Genomic DNA, 16,733 nt, shown 5'->3' with positions numbered 1-16,733 from the left:
ACTTTGATCTCCTTATGCATCATGTCATGGAACAATGCCACCATGGCCCACTGGTATGTTGCCCCAACATTTTTTAGCCCAAACGACATCACCTTATAACATAAGGTTCCCCATAGAGTAATGAAAGTCATCTTCTCCATGTCCTCTGGTGCTATCTTTATCTGATTATACCTTGAAAACCCATCCATGAAAGAGAATAGGGCAAAACGAGCTATATTATCCACCAGAACGTCATTGTATGGCAAAGGAAAATTATCCTTTGGAATGGCTCAATTTTGATCTCGATAGTCCACACACATTTGCGCACTTTTCCATCCTTTTTGGGGATTGGCACGATGTTGGCAACCCATTCTGGGTACCGGGCGACAGCCAAAAAACTAGCATCAAATTGTTTCTTCACCTCTTCTTTTATCTTTAGGGACATTTGATCGAGGTCGTACCCGAATCAAATAAACATTAAAATGCAGTAACTAGGAAGTGATCCTAGGTCGTTTCCCAACGAGCAATGATAAACCAAATGTTCATAACAGATAGTAGGAAAATAGTAACGAATTGGGGGGGGGGGTTATTTGCTTTTGTAAATTAAACAGCGAATAGATGTGAATTATAAAATATCAGAATTAAAACACGTTGCTTTACCTTGATTCACAAGCAAGTCTCTTATCCTAGGTTACGAGAGTTTATCCTTTATCAGTTCAACCACTTAATCCAACCCTAAATTAAATTACTAAGCGAAATTTAACATAAGGCATTCATTATGTGATTAAGCAACACATACACCAATTAATCATAAACGATCATTAAGCATGAACGTAAATTAAGCACAGAGACAATTAATCAAGCACTAAGCATGCATGAATTAAAAGCAACAAATTCAGAGTAATTAGTGAAGAGGAAAAACTGAACAAAATTTAAAAGTAATAATAGAACCTCAAAGAGAACTGTGCTTGATCTTCAAGAGAAAACAATGTTGGAGACTTAGCCTTCCATTAATCAATAAAGAATGAAATTATAGATTAAAGAACGAAATTTTATTGCTGAAACAAAAAGTAAAAACTGGAATTGCAAAATGAAAAAGTGTCTAAAAGAAGAAAAGCCTAAAACTAAAAACGAAAACATGAGAGAGAGAAGAGAGAGGCTAAACTAGAACCTTGCTGCTGTTATATAGCTTTCCAGCCCCAAAGCTTACAAATCTGTTTTAAATCCAAGCCCATAAATAAAATAAAATCAAATCTAGATAAGATATGATTTAGATGAAATAATATCTAGATGAGATCAAATCTAAATAATGTCTAGATAAGATAAAGTCTATATAAGATAAAATTTTATAGAATAAAATAGTCTGCCCTCTTCAAGTCCAAGCCCAATTCTGGATTTAAGCCCAATGCTTCATTAATTCATGAAATTAGATTAAAGCATCAAATTAGCTGAATGGGCCCTAATAATAAAACTGCCTAATTAATTTGACAATTAAGATTAATCAGTACTTAAAATGGTGCAAAAAAGGTTAAGAAATAGGAGAAAATAATGGCACATCAAAAACCCCCCATACTTAGCCTTTTGCACTCTTGGGCAAAATGAAATAAAGAACAAAATCCAAGGATATCAAAGAAAGACAAACAAAAACATTTGCATATTTCTCAATGAACATCAAGGAATGAAAGGAATGGGTAACATCTAACATGAAGAGATCCAAAGAGTCAAGACATTCGTGAAAATCATCCAAGCAACCCAATCATGGCAAAATAGTTAATCAGCTCAAGAATGAAAAATGATTAAGCCTCACAAGATATACACTCTATCTCTCAAGTGTCTAGGCTATTGTTTACTCTCGAAGCACCCATGAAAACAAACACCACATAGACTTGGCAAAATTCTAAAATTGACAAACAACTTGACAAACACATGCACATGAGGATCAAAAGGTCTTTAAAGGTTGTAATGGGGCCAAGGACAAGGTAGGGGAAAAAATATGGAATAAGTAGCTAAATCCCAAAGGAATAGAGGAGCAATGGGGAATAAGTGGAAATTAAGAACAAGTAGTAAACTCAAACCCTCTAATATCAACAAAATCAACCAAGGCTCCCAAATCAAATCCTCATAACAAGACCTCATTTATTCAACTTCACTTCTTTTCTTCTTCTCTTTTTTTTTTGAACTGTACGAATTTGCAGAATTTGCAACAATTGAATTTTTTTTTCATTTTTTTTAATAGTATGAATTTGAAGATTAAAGCAAGAACTAGGCAATATATATATACATCAAGCATGGCCAAAATAAAACATTAAGCATGGCCAAAAATTATATCTTCCAATGAAACATACCACCCACACTTATTCCCAACTTATTCCCAAAACAATTCCAAAGCTCCAAAATTCCTTAAGGGTAAGGTGATATCATGGTTTTTCATTTAAGGTTTGTAATGAGCTTCAAAACAAAGAAAGGGGAACATAGGCTCAAAGGGGCTATCAAAGGAATTAATTCAAGGTAAGTCCATTTGGCTAGAAGCTTATAAGAACAAAATTGCCTAAATCATTTCCAAATATGCATGTGAATTAGGAAGCATCAACAAGAATCAAGCCAAGGCTTTGTGCAAACAATCATTGGGGCAAAACACACCAAAAGATTATGATGATGGATGGCTCAAATTCTCATAAAGGTAAACTTATCACTTTCAAATTGAGCTTTCAAAACTATCATGACATGTAAAGGAAAAACAAGGATTTCAAATCACAAAATGTCAAGAGACTTTTATTTTCAGAACAATTACCCATTTCTCAAACATATCCTATAATGGGGCTGTCCAATCAGGTGCCTGAATGATAGGGGTGGTAGTCAGTGCTCTTTTGAGGCAATGAAAAGCCTCTTTGCATTTATCATTAAAGTCAAACTCCACCTCCTTTTGCAACAAGTTGGATAGTGGAAGGGCTACTTTGCTAAAATCTCTTATAAAGCGCTTGTAGAATCCTGCATGACCAAGAAAAGATCGCACCTCTCGCACGCAAGAGGGGTAAGGCAATTGTGAAATAACAGAAATTTTTGTAGGATCTACTTCAATGCCCTTATTGGAAATAATGTGGCCTAAAACTATACCTTGCTCAACCATAAAATGACGTTTTTCAAAATTTAGATCAAGGTTAGTTGCAGTGCATCTATTCAAAACCTTTTCCAGACTATCCAAACAAACATCAAAAGAGGATCCATATACAGTGAAATCATCCATAAACACCTCTATGCAATTTTCTAAAAAATCACTAAAAATACTAATCATGCACTACTGGAAGGTACCAGGGGCATTTCACAGGCTGAAAGACATCCTCCTATAGGCAAAAGTGCCGAAGGGGCAGGTGAATGTGGTCTTTTCCTGATCCTCAGGAGCAATAGTGATTTGCATATAACTAGAAAACCATCAAGGAAACAGTAGTGAGATTTACCTGCCAGACATTCAAGCATCTGGTCAATGAACGGCAGTGGAAAATGGTCCTTTTTGGTAACCTGGTTCAGCCTCCTATAGTTGATGCAGACTCTCCAACTGTTCTGCACCCGAGTAGGAATCAGCTCCTCCTTCTCATTTTTTATCACGGTGAGGCTGGTTTTCTTCGAGACTACCTGGACGGGACTCACCCATTGGCTGTCGGAGATAGGATAAATGATGCCAGCTTGCAAAAGCTTGGTTACCTCCTTCTTCACTACATCAAGAATTACCGGGTTGAGTCTTCGCTGTGGCTGTCTTACTGGTTTAGCCCCATCCTCTAAATTTATTTGATGCATACATGTGGATGGGCTAATACCAGGAATGTCCGCCAGGGTCCAGCTTATAGCCTTCTTATGCTTCTTGAGAACTGATAACAACTTCTCCTCTTGCTCATTAGCAAGGGAGGCAAATATAATTACTGGAAAACTTTTGTTATCATCCAAGTAAGCATATTTTAAATTTGATGGTAGAGGCTTCAATTTTGGTGTGGCCGGCTGGATAGTGGTAGAAAGAGATGGCTTCTCAGCCTGTACCTCATAAAGAAAGTCAGAAGTATGTGTACTTCCTGAAACATGGTTAGTTCCATCTGACTTTATAAAATCAATCTCAAGAGGTAAAACATCACCAGACATGTAATCAATATCAAATTTAGATTCACTCTCAGCATCTAATTCAGACATATGATCAAGTACAAATTCAGATTCAATGCATGAAGAGTGACAAGCATGCATATTAGAATGAAGATCGGTCATGTATTCATCAATGAAATTCTGATATCAATGACAGATGTCGTACTGGATGTCACGACATCACGCTTCAGAACATGCAGATTATGTTTGACAGTATGAACAGATCAGAACAAGTAAATAACACAAGAGAATTGTTAACCCAGTTCGGTGCAACGTCACCTACATCTGGGGGCTACCAAGCCAGGGAGGAAATCCACTAAAATAGTGTTAGTTCGAAGATCTAACAGCCACTGTTTACAACCTTCTCACCTAACCACTACCCGTGCAACCTCTACCTAAGAGCCACTCTTAGATATGAGAACCCCTCTCACTCCCTCTCAAACACTCTCCCGTGTTTACAATTAAATCGAATACACACCAGAGATTGCTCTCCGAACAATAGAGATCAACTCCACACACTATAGAGATCAACTCTACACACTCAGGTCCAACACTTGATGTTAGGGTGACATCAAGGTGGCTCACAAAACACTCAAGTCCCAAAACTCACAAAATAACTCTTCAATCCCGGACTTGGTACAAAACTCGTGCAGCCTTCATGTTTATATAGCAGTGTGCGTTTCTGGGCTGCAACTACTTGTGCTGGATGAGATCTATCACTTTCCTGAAAATCTGCACTTAAAGATCTAAAAGATACAGTTTGATCTTTTAGTTTTTATCTTTAATCTTTAATCTCTGAACGAACTATTCAAGTTTGTAATTCGAACTTTAATTATCTTTTAATTCGTTCCAAGAGATAGATCGTCTAATCTGTTGCTAACTGCACAATAATATGTTAAAGAGATAACAGATTTATGTGTCCAGTAGTTTCGGGCCTGATGTCAGGACATCGTATCCGACATCGTGGATCCTGCACAATCTGTTAAAGATATAACAGATTTATGTGTCCAGTATTTTCGGGCAGGATGTCCTGGACATTGTATCCGACATCGTGGATCCTGCAGCTTCAATTCTTCTTTTGACATTTTATCTTGCCTTGTGCATTGTGCAGCCCGATCTGATTCCTTGACATAACGTTGGACATCATGTGCAGCAACTCCAGCTTTCCTTCATTGTCTAAGTGCTTATGTTTTAACAAAATCTTAGCCAATCTTTTAAACACTCAGTAGAGCTAAGCACTAACAATCAACAACATGTCAATTATTTCAACACGAAATACAGAAAGATCTTCAGATGGTTGTTTCATAGCATCAAGAATATTAAAATGAATAGTTATATCACCAAACTCCATAGATAGTGTGCCTGCATATACATCTATCTTAGTTCTAGCAGTTTTCATAAAAGGTCTGCCTAGAATGATGGGAACTGATCCTTTAGAAAATCCCTCCTCCATATTCAAAATATAAAAATCAACAGGGAAAATTAGTTCACCAACTCTAACTAGGACATCCTCTATGAAACCAGTAGGATAGGCAACACTTCTATTAGTTAAATGAATTACCACATCAGTTGACTGCAAGGGACCAAGAGATAGAGAATTAAAAATAGATAGAGGCATCACACTAACAGAAGCTCCTAAATCTAGCATGGCATTGTCAAACTTATTGTTCCCTATAATACAAGGTATGTTGAATGTACCTGGATCTTTACATTTTTCAGGGATTTGGGGAACAGATTTACCAATCAATGTGGAGACATTTCTGCCCATACTAATTCTTTCACTTCCTTTAAGCTTCCTCTTATTAGTGCACAGTTCCTTCAAGAATTTAGCATATCTTGGAATTTGCTTTATTGCATCCAGCAGAGGTATGTTTACCTCTACTTTTCTAAATGTTTCCAAGATCTCCTTCTCTGCCTCTTCCATTTTTTTGTTGGAAATTGCTCTTGGAGGGAATGGAAGAGGGATATGTTGCTTCTCTTTAGATTCACCTGCATAGAAATTGTTAGGTAACTTACTCTTAAAATTTTTGTCATCATCTTTTTCTGGAGTAGAGTGAAGTTGGGCAGGTTCATTTGCGGATGAGGATGATGTTGCTGGTTAACGTTCTTGACATTGCTTTCCTGATCTCAATGTAATGGCACTGACATTTTTGGGATTCTGGACAGATCGAGAAGGTAATCTGTCATAATTCTGGGACTGTTGTTGATTTAACTGTGTAGCCAATTGTCCCATCTGAGTAGTTAAGCTCTGAATGGAGGCTCTAGTCTCTTGTTGAAACTGCATGTTTTGCATAGTCATTTGTCTCACAAGTTCTTCAAGGGAAGGTTGCGGAGGAGCCTCAACTGTTTGTTGTTTCTGGGGCTGTTGCTGTTGTTGCTGTTGGATTGGTGGAGGAACGTATGGTTTGCTTGGACCAGCAGCATTCTGAAAATAAGGCTGTTGTTGTTGTTGCTGCTGTTGTGAAGGATTCGACCATCTAAGGTTAGGATGATTCCTCCACCCGAGATTGTACCTGTTGCTGGAGAGGTCATAATTGTTTCGTTGTGGCTGATTTTGCTGCTGAGGTTGAGGAGGTCTGTTGTAGATGTTTGCAGCATAAGCTTTAGGCTGTTCAATTGCTTCAGATTGTTGCACAGAAGGGCAAAGGTCTATGTAGTGGTCGACAGAGGAGCATAAATCACAGAGTCTGGCGACAGGTGCAGATTTTTGATTCATGGTCAGTTGGGTTACCAAGTTAACCAAGGCATCTAGTTTACCTTCAAGCTTCTTAGTCTCGGCTGATGAAGATGAATTTGTGGCTACTTCATGCACTCCTCTAATGACAATAGCATCACTTCTGGCACTAAATTGATGGGAGTTTGAAGCCATCTTCTCAATTAAATTTCTGGCTTCAGCAGGGGTCATGTCTCCAAGGGCTCTACCACTGGCAGCATCTATCATACTTCTCTCCATGTTACTGAGTCCTTCATAAAAATATTGGAGGAGAAGCTGCTCAGAAATCTGGTGGTGAGGACAATTGGCACATAGTTTCTTAAATCTCTCCCAGTATTCATATAAGCTCTCTCCACTGAGTTGTCTAATGCCTGAAATATTCTTTCTGATGGTCGTGGTCTTGGAAGCAGGGAAAATTTTTTCTAAGAATACTCTCTTGAGATCATCCCAGCTCGTGATAGACCTTGGAGCAAGGTAATATAGCCAGTCCTTTGCCACTCCCTCTAAAGAATGAGGAAAAGCCTTCAGAAATATGTGATCATCCTGGACATCTGGTGGTTTCATGGTGGAGCAGACAATATGGAATTCTTTCAGATGTTTGTGCGGGTCTTCACCTGCAAGGCCATGAAACTTTGGAAGAAAATGGATCAGTCCAGTTTTAAGAACATATAGGACATCCTCATCAGGGTATTGGATGCACAAGCTTTCGTAGGTGAAATCAGGTGCAGTCATTTCCCTTAGAGTCCTCTCACGGGATGGAGGTTGTGCCATGTTCTCAGAATGTTCAAAATCAGAATGTTCAAAACAATAATGCTCAAAATCACCAATAACAGAATGCTCAGGATGCTCAAAAGGTACTAAATGATGTCTAACTAATCTATGAAATGTCCTATCTATCTCAGGATCAAAAGGTTGTAAGTCAGATGGATTGCCTCTAGTCATACACTATATTCAACATGCACAACTAGTTGCCTTCTTATGCAAATAACAGTGTAGGTTTGAACTACAACTACCATTAAATGATATCCAAATGACTTGAAATTTTGTGAGCAACCTTATAAAATGATGAAAGATAGCACAACAAATTTCAAACAAAAATTCAAAGTCTAACTATAGAAGCTAAAAATGATAAGTTAAGAAAAATAAGAGAATAATACTTGGAAAATAAAAAACTTTTGACAAAGTTATGGCCGTTTGAAGTTTTGACAAAAATCAAATTTGCTACTTTTTTGGAACTTTCAAATCTGACCAAACTAAGGGCTCCAGCTATTTTTCTCACAAAATATGGATCAAAAGAAGTGACCACAAAAAAATTCAGCCAAAAATAACAACTATAGCTACCAAAACAAAAAATCCAAATTAATTCAGCAAGGGTGGTCTCTAAAATCCGTAGCTAAGGGATTTCCACTACTACCCTGTTTTCCAGTTCAATAAAAGTGGTCGCTAAATCCGTTGCAAAACACTATTCACAGCAAAACATCAAAATTGAAATAGGGGAAGCGCTGAACAGAAAAACTAAAACAGAACACACAATAAACAAAATAACAAAGTACTAAACAATACTAACACAATACTAACACAGCACAAAAGAATTAAACACTAACACAATAATTAAACACTAACACAACACTAACTATTATGAACCTTTGGACACTGCTCCTCGGCAACGGCGCCAAATTTGATCGAGGTCGTACCTGAATCAAATAAACATTAAAATGCAGTAACAAGGAAGTGATCCTAGGTTCCCAACGAGCAATGATAAACCAAATGTTCATAACAAATAGTAGGAAAATAGTAACGAATTGGGGGAGGGGGTTGTTTGCTTTTGTAAATTAAACAGTGAATAGATGTGAATTATAAAATATCAGAATTAAAACACATTGTTTTCCCTTGATTCACAAGCAAGTCTCTTATCCTAGGTTACAAGAGTTTATCCTTTATCAGTTCAACCACTTAATCCAACCCTAAATTAAATTACTAAGCGAAATTTAACATAAGGCATTCATTATGTGATTAAGCAACACATACACCAATTAATCATAAATGATCATTAAGCATGAACGTAAATTAAGCGTAGAGACAATTAATCAAGCACTAAGCATGCATGAATTAATAGCAACAAATTCAGAGTAATTAGTGAAGAGGAAAAACTGAACAGAATTTAATAGTAATAATAGAACCTCAAAGAGAACTGTGCTTGATCCTCAAGAGAAAACAACGCTGGAGACTTAGCCTTCCATTAATCAATAGAGAACGAAATTATAGATTGAAGAACGAAATTTTATTGCTGAAACGAAAAGTAAAAACTGGAATTGCAAAATGAAAAAATATCTAAAAGAAGAAAAGCCTAAAACAAAAAACGAAAACATAAGAGAGAGAAGAGAGAGGCTAAACTAGAACCTTGGTGCTGTTATATAGTTTTCCAGCCCCAAAGCTTACAAATCTGTTTTAAATCCAAGCTCATAAATAAAATAAAATCAAATCTAGATAAGATAAGATAAGATAAGATCTAGATGAAATAATATCTAGATGAGATCAAATCTAAATAATATCTAGATTAGATAAAGTCTAGATAAGATAAAATTTTGTAGAATAAAATAGTCTGCCCTCTTCAAGTCCAAGCCCAATTCTGGTTTTAAGCCCAATGATTCATTAATTCCTGAAATTAGATTAAAAACATCAAATTAGCTAAATGGGCCCAAATAATAAAAATGCCTAATTAATTTGACAATTAAGATTAATCAGTACTTAAAATGGTGCAAAAAAGGTTAAGAAATAAGAGAAAATAATGGCACATTAACATTGCAGGCTTCATTCTTCTCAATTTTTGTTTCACCGAGGGGCATTCGGGATTCAATGGTAGCCTGTGTTATACAATTTATGATCTCAAACCAGGCATATCCTGATAAGACCAAGCGAAGATGTCTTGGTAGTCAGGCAACAGGGCCACCAACTCTTCTCGGATGTCCGCTGACACACAAGTGCCAATCTTGACCTCTTTTTTCTCTTCACCAGTGCCCAAGTTGCCAACCTCTGTTTCCTCTTGATACGACTTTATTTCCCTCTCTTCTTGCTCGACCATCCTCAACAAATCAAGAGACAATTCCCAATCCTTCTCTTCATCTTCTTCAACTTGGTTGATTGGCATCTCAAAATTGACATTAGGGATCTCGATATCAATGTCTTCACAAGACTCATTATCGGATCTGCAACAAATCATTTAATCACAACGAAAATAAATATGTTAAGAGATGAAAACAACAGAGATGTAGAAGGGAATATGTCTTTGAAATTCATTTTATTAACGATTGCTGGAATTGAAAAGAAAATTATGCCTAACAATATGTGAATCCTAAAGCCTTAGGCATAGCAATAGGATCTGAAAATGTTTAATTACGTTAAATCAGAAACATAAATCTCGGGTTGCTCTATGATCTGCTAATTTCTCAATTCAAAGTCCGGGGGACATGGCTGCACCCAATTCGGCTGATCTTGATTGGTCTCTTCATCCAATATAGCAACCTGATCTTCATGCATCCACCCTGCACTCATAATCGCAACAAAAAATAAATATGCAAAAGAATGAGAATGGATGAAAGTGCAAGAACAAATGAAGAAGGATTGTATATTTATATATTTGTGGTAGCAAAAGACATGCCCAAACAGGGAGAAAAAACCCTAAAGCCTAGGCCCAACAATAGGATTAGGACTAACGAATTACATTGTGTTCACCACAGAAATTTCGGGTTGTTTGACAATTCGCCAGTTCCCCAATTCGAACTCTGGAGGACACAGTCGCACCCAATTTGGTTGCTCTTTAGGGGTTTCTTCATGTATCATGGCGACCCGCCCTTTGCACATCCAACCTGCACTGATAAAGTTTTCATTGATGTGACACAAGGGAACCCCTTTCATTTGCAACCCTTGTGGCTGGCCCATGCTTCTTCCCCTCCTTTCTAGGGCACTCCTCCTTACGTCGACGTGCGTAGGTTCATATCCCAGTCCAAACCTTCCACGGTTCCCTGTGAACTCTACCAAACTTGCCACGCCATCGTTGTTCCGGCCCAAAGCCATTCCAGGCTCGTACCCATGCCCTAACATCACTCGAGCTACCATTAATGCGGCCCCAGATGAGCGTGGTTGTACTGGGGGAGACTCCACATAAGCGTTGCTTACCACTTCCAAGGCTTGAAAGGATGTTTCCAAGGACTCCTTTGCGGTTTTCACATAAGGCGTAGAAGAAGGAAAACTCACAAGAATGTCTTCTTCCCTCGAGACTATGATCAATTGCCCCTCCACCACAAATTTCAACTTTTGGTGGAGCGTGGAAGGGACTACCCCAACTGAGTGAATCCAAGGCCGACCTAACAAGCAGCTATAGGCCATATTGATGTCCATGACTTGGAAAGTAATCTAGAAGACGTGGGGGCCAATTTGGATTGGGAGATCGATCTCCCCCCTCACATCTTGGCGGCTACCGTCGAAAGCCCACACGACCATGGAGCTTGGCCTTAGGTGTGGCGCGTTGAAAGGTAGTTTGTCCAACATAGCTTTGGGCATGAAATTAAGTGAAGAGTCATTGTCAATAAGCACTTTGGCCACGATGTGGTCTAAACACTTGGCAGATACATGTAAGGCCCTATTGTGTCCTCGACCCTCGATGGGTATTTCTTCATCAACGAATGTGAGGTAATTATTGGCTGTGATTTTGTTGATAATTCCCCCGAAACCCTCCACAGATATGTCTTGGGCTACGTGGGCTTCGTTCAAGATTTTGACCAATAACACCCAATGAGGCTCAGAGTTCATAAGCAAACCCAATAAGGAGATCGTAGCCGAGGTTTTATTTAGCTATTCAATTACCTTAAACTCGCTCTGTTGGATGATTCGTAAGAACTCAGTTGCTTCTTCAGTGGATATTCCTTTTTTGCTAAAGTCCTCTTCTTCCTTAGCAAACCTTCCAGCTGGGACTTCCTCATCAAGAATTGGGCTCGCCTTGTCGCTCTCTTCCATGCCCACCTTCGCCTTTCCCTTCGGGTCTTTAGCTCGCACCGGAGGCTCGAGTGCTGCAAAGATCTGTTAGTCAAATGGCCTCAGTTATATTAAGAAGGGGTGAATTAATTTTCACTAACAAACTTTTAACCCCCTTCTAAGTGATAGCTAAGGCCATTTTGCCAACAAGTGGTATCAGAGCAGGATTCTTGTATAAAGTTTAAAAACTTCAAGAATAGTTGAGGCCATCCTAGCACATGATTATCAATCAATATAGGGAAAAACACAGATACCCATAAAAGTGTAAAAGCTAATCGAAGGTAAAAGGAAAAAAAAGGAGTCAACTTTTTTTTCCAGCTATGGTTGGATTCATAAAACATACCCCATATGCATGCAATGTCTGAAACACCCCCAAAAGCCTTATTAGATTAGATCTGTTACGAGGATTTTGAAGAAAAATGAAGAAGACCGAACCGATTCAGAGCAATCCTAAGAATTCAATCAAAACACACAGATTAAAAAAAAGAAAGAGAGAGAGAGAGAGAGAGAATGCATAAAAAAGGAAGGAAAACAAAAGAACCTTAGTTTGATAGCCCTCCCTTCTAATATGCAAACACACAGATGGGATTGCTTTTGGATTCTTCTTCTTCGTCGTCCTCTTCTCTTCTCTCATGATTGAAAAAATAAATAATGGATTAATAACTTCAACCGTCGAATCGCTACTCCTCCCAAAGCACAAACTCTAGAAATCACGGGAGAGAGAGAAATGGAAAGATAAAATGGAAAGCGAGAAGGCTCGGGATGAAGGCTGAAAAAGAAGACATGTGGAGCAATACATGGAGCAACCAACAGAGGTGGAAGTGTGATGCGGAAATACCCAAAAAACCAACAAATTGGACACATGTCAATCTTCTAGGTATGGGCACAATAGGCTTTTCCCTATACTTCTCTTTTATTATATAGGATAACATATACTGCACCTTCGTCGGTCACCCTCCGCACTCTTCTCACCAGTCGCCTTTATGCACACCTGCAATACATTCCATTGATTTCAGTAACTCCAACCCGAGTCTCTTTTATTAAGAAAATTAAAAATCTAATGGTAATAGGTTGATAAATTCAACCAAAAAAACATATAACCCACAATCTATCTTAAAACCTTTTCATCAATTTTCCAGATAAAGGTATAAATCAAGAGAGATAAAGGAATAACTTTCAAGGGTCATCATCCTAGCACATGATTATCAATCAATATAGGGAAAAACACAGATACCCATAAAAGTGTAAAAGCTAATTGAAGGTAAAAGGAAAAAAAAAAAGAGTCAACTTTTTTTTCCAGCTATGGTTGGATTCATAAAACATACCCCATATGCATGCAATGTCTGAAACACCCCCAAAAGCATGATTAGATTAGATCTGTCACGAGGATTTTGAAGAAAAATGAAGAAGACCAAACCGATTTAGAGCAATCCTAAGAATTCAATCAAAACGCAGAGATTAAAAGAGAGAGAGAGAGAGAGAGAGAGAGAGAGAGAGAGTGCATAAAAAAGGAAGGAAAACAAAAGAACCTTAGTTTGATAGCCCTCCCTTCTAATATGCAAACACACAGATGGGATTGCTTTTGCATTCTTCTTCTTCATTGTCCTTTTCTCTTCTCTCACGATTGAAAAAATAAATAATGGATTAATAACTTCAACCATCGAATCACTACTCCTCCTAAAGCACCAGCTCTAGAAAGCATGAGAGAGAGAGAAATGGAAAGATAAAATGGAAAGCGAGAAGGCTCGGGATGAAGGCTGAAAAAGAAGACACGTGGAGCAATACGTGGAGCAACCAACAGAGGTGGAAGTGTGATGCAGCAATACCCAAGAAACCAACAAATTGGACACATGTCAAGCTTCTAGGTATGGGCACAATAGGCTTTTCCCTATACTTCTCTTTTATTATATAGGATAACATATATTGCACCTTCGTCGGTCACCATCTCCGCACTCTTCTCACCAGTCGCCTTTATGCACACCTGCAATACATTCCATTGATTTCAGTAACTGCAACTCGAGTCTCTTTTATTCAGAAAATTAAAAATCCAATGGTAATAGGTTGATAAATTCAACCAAAAAAACATATAACCCACAACCTATCTTAAAACCTTTTCATCAATTTTCCAGATAAAGGTATAAATCAAGAGAGATAAAGGAATAACTTTCAAGGGTCATCATCCTAGCACATGATTATCAATCAATATAGGGAAAAACACAGATACCCATAAATGTGTAAAAGCTAATTGAAGGTAAAAGGAAAAAAAGGAGTCAACTTTTTTTTTCCAGCTATGGTTGGATTCATAAAACATACCCCATATGCATGCAATGTCTGAAACACCCCCAAAAGCCTGGTTAGATTAGATCTCTCATGAGGATTTTGAAGAAAAACGAAGAAGATCAAACCGATTAAGAGCAATCCTCATAATTCAATCAAAACACAGAGATTAAAAAGAGAGAGAGAGAGAGAGAGAGAGAGAGAATGCATAAAAAGGAAGGAAAACAAAAGAACCTTAGTTTGATAGCCCTCCCTTCTGATATGCAAACACACAGATGGGATTGCTTTTGGATTCTTCTTCTTCGTCGTCCTGTTCTCTTCTCTCACGATTGAAAAAATAAATAATGGATTAATAACTTCAACCGTCGAATCGCTACTCCTCCCAAAGCACTAGCTCTAGAAAGCACGGGAGAAAGAGAAATGGAAAGATAAAATGGAAAGTGAGAAGGCTCGGGATGAAGGCTGAAAAAAAAAGACATGTGGAGCAATACGTGGAGCAACCAACAGAGGTGGAAGTGTGATGCGGAAATGCTCAAAAAACCAACAAATTGGACACATGTCAAGCTTCTAGGTATGTGCACAATAGGCTTTTCCCTATACTTTTCTTTTATTATATAGGATATAGATGTTAAGTTGAGGTAGTTGCATCTTCATAATAGAGATGTCTCTAAAATAATACAAAATTAATTTTAAAATATAAAAAATTAGAAATTCAAAAATTAAATTGTAGCTAGAAATAGTTATTATCTTTAAATATTTGTATTATTTATTAAGAGTGTGTGAATTATTATAAATTATTCGGTAGACGTATTTGATTTTTACGAATAAAAAATTAAGTATATTTTTTATGATATGATCTTATCTCTTAATTTACTCTCATTAATAGAGTGGGATATATTGTTTTTCATTAATCTTAAAATTTAAATTCAAAATTTCTAAAAACAACTAATTATGCATTTTAAAATCTTATTTATATTCAATTGGTTATATATTTATTCTATGCTCATTTATTTTTTTATATTCTTTTTTAGTTTATTTTTAAGTCTCATAATATTGCCTTAAAAACTGTGTAAAAAAACATAATGAAATTTCAACCAAATAAAATTGTTGAGAGATAAAGTTTGATTCTTATATTATAAATTTATTATTGCCTTGCACTGGCTAATTATTTTTCCTGAAATTCAATAATAACATGTTAACTAATTGTTAAGAATATGGTAAAATAAAAGGAGAATTCTGGATAATAAATTGTTGATGATAAAATTTGATTCTTATAATATAAATTTATAATTTCCTTGCTTGAGTTAAATATTTTGCGTGAGGATTTTTTTAAAAACAATTTTGCCTGAGATTTAACAATAAAATATTAAGATCTAATGTGACAAAATTAAAGAGACAAGTGGTATGGAATAGATTGATGTGATATATTTAATAGATAAATAGTGGAAACATAAAACAACATACTCTCTCCGCATTCCTTTGTAATTGTCGAGTTTTTTCTCTATTTGTCTGTCATTCACAAAGAAAATTCCACACTTATTTTATTAGAATAAAAAAAAAATTATTGATTTTTTTTTTAGTTTTTACAAAATAACCTTAAAAGAAAGATAAAAATGAAAACGAAAGTAAAATTATGTAAAAAGTTCAAACAAGTGACAAAATGATTTGCATATTTCTCACAAACAAAGTTTTTTTTATAGGATAAATTATGTTTTTAATTTCTAAACTTTTTAAAATTTTATTTTTAATTTTTAATTTTTTATTTCTTTTTTTCCTTAAACATTTTTTTATTCTTATTTTTAGTCTTTAAATTTTTTTTATTGTTACTTTTAATTTTTTTAAGGGACTAAAAGTCAGGAAAAAAAGGTTAAAGAATTAAAAATAAAAATAATAAAAAAAGTTTAAGGACCAGAAACAGATAAAAAAAACTCAAAAACTAATAAAAAATTATAAAAAAAAGTTTAAGGAACAAAACATAATAAACTGTTGATTACAATACTATTAATTAAATATGATTATTTGTTTCAAATTTTAGGGTTTTTGTTTTTATATTTGTATTTTTAACTTTTTTTTTGAAATATTTATTTTTGATGACCAAGTATTTGATATAATGTTTTGATCAAGAATTACATCTTTCAAGTGTTATCATCAATAAAATAAAAGTAAAGTATTAAAGGAAAAATTATGATTGTCTTAAGAAAGATCCATTCACAAGATCAATTGATAATTTGTTATTGAGTATTTAAAAAAAATGTTAAGACAATTTAATTTGTTCACATTTTTTAATTGACGTTAATTAACCACGTTAACAGAGTAAAAGTAATACAGAAAAAAAAGAAGAAGAATATCTTATGTAATCTAAGAAAAAATAAAAAAATACAAGTGTATGAAAAATGTTAGAATGATTTTTTCTATTTGTTTCAACTGTGGTTAGTAACAACTTTAACACACAGGGAGTAAAAGCAATTTAAAGAGAAATATAGGATGCAATTTGAGAGAAAATACATAGAGTAAGAGAATAATTTATTTATTTTATATAATAAGATAAATTGTAAAAATATATAAAAAAATCACCGCAACTGTGTTTCCACTTGTAAGGACAGAAGAA

The 16,733-nt window shown here is 35.9% G+C and overlaps 1 non-coding gene across 1 annotated transcript; it reads left to right on the top strand.

The window, feature by feature from the left end:
- The first annotated feature begins 7,103 nt into the window (after nucleotides 1-7,103).
- LOC112998626 (small nucleolar RNA R71) lies at nucleotides 7,104-7,210 on the top strand. The gene has a single exon (XR_003263720.1). It is a non-coding gene; the product is annotated as a small nucleolar RNA R71 (small nucleolar RNA).
- The last annotated feature ends 9,523 nt before the right edge of the window (nucleotides 7,211-16,733 follow it).

Source organism: Glycine max, chromosome 12 (genome assembly GCF_000004515.6).
Source record: "Glycine max cultivar Williams 82 chromosome 12, Glycine_max_v4.0, whole genome shotgun sequence".
Taxonomy (NCBI): Eukaryota; Viridiplantae; Streptophyta; class Magnoliopsida; order Fabales; family Fabaceae; genus Glycine; species Glycine max.
Note: the sequence above shows the minus strand (reverse complement) of the source record. Positions and strands in the feature narration are given on the sequence as shown.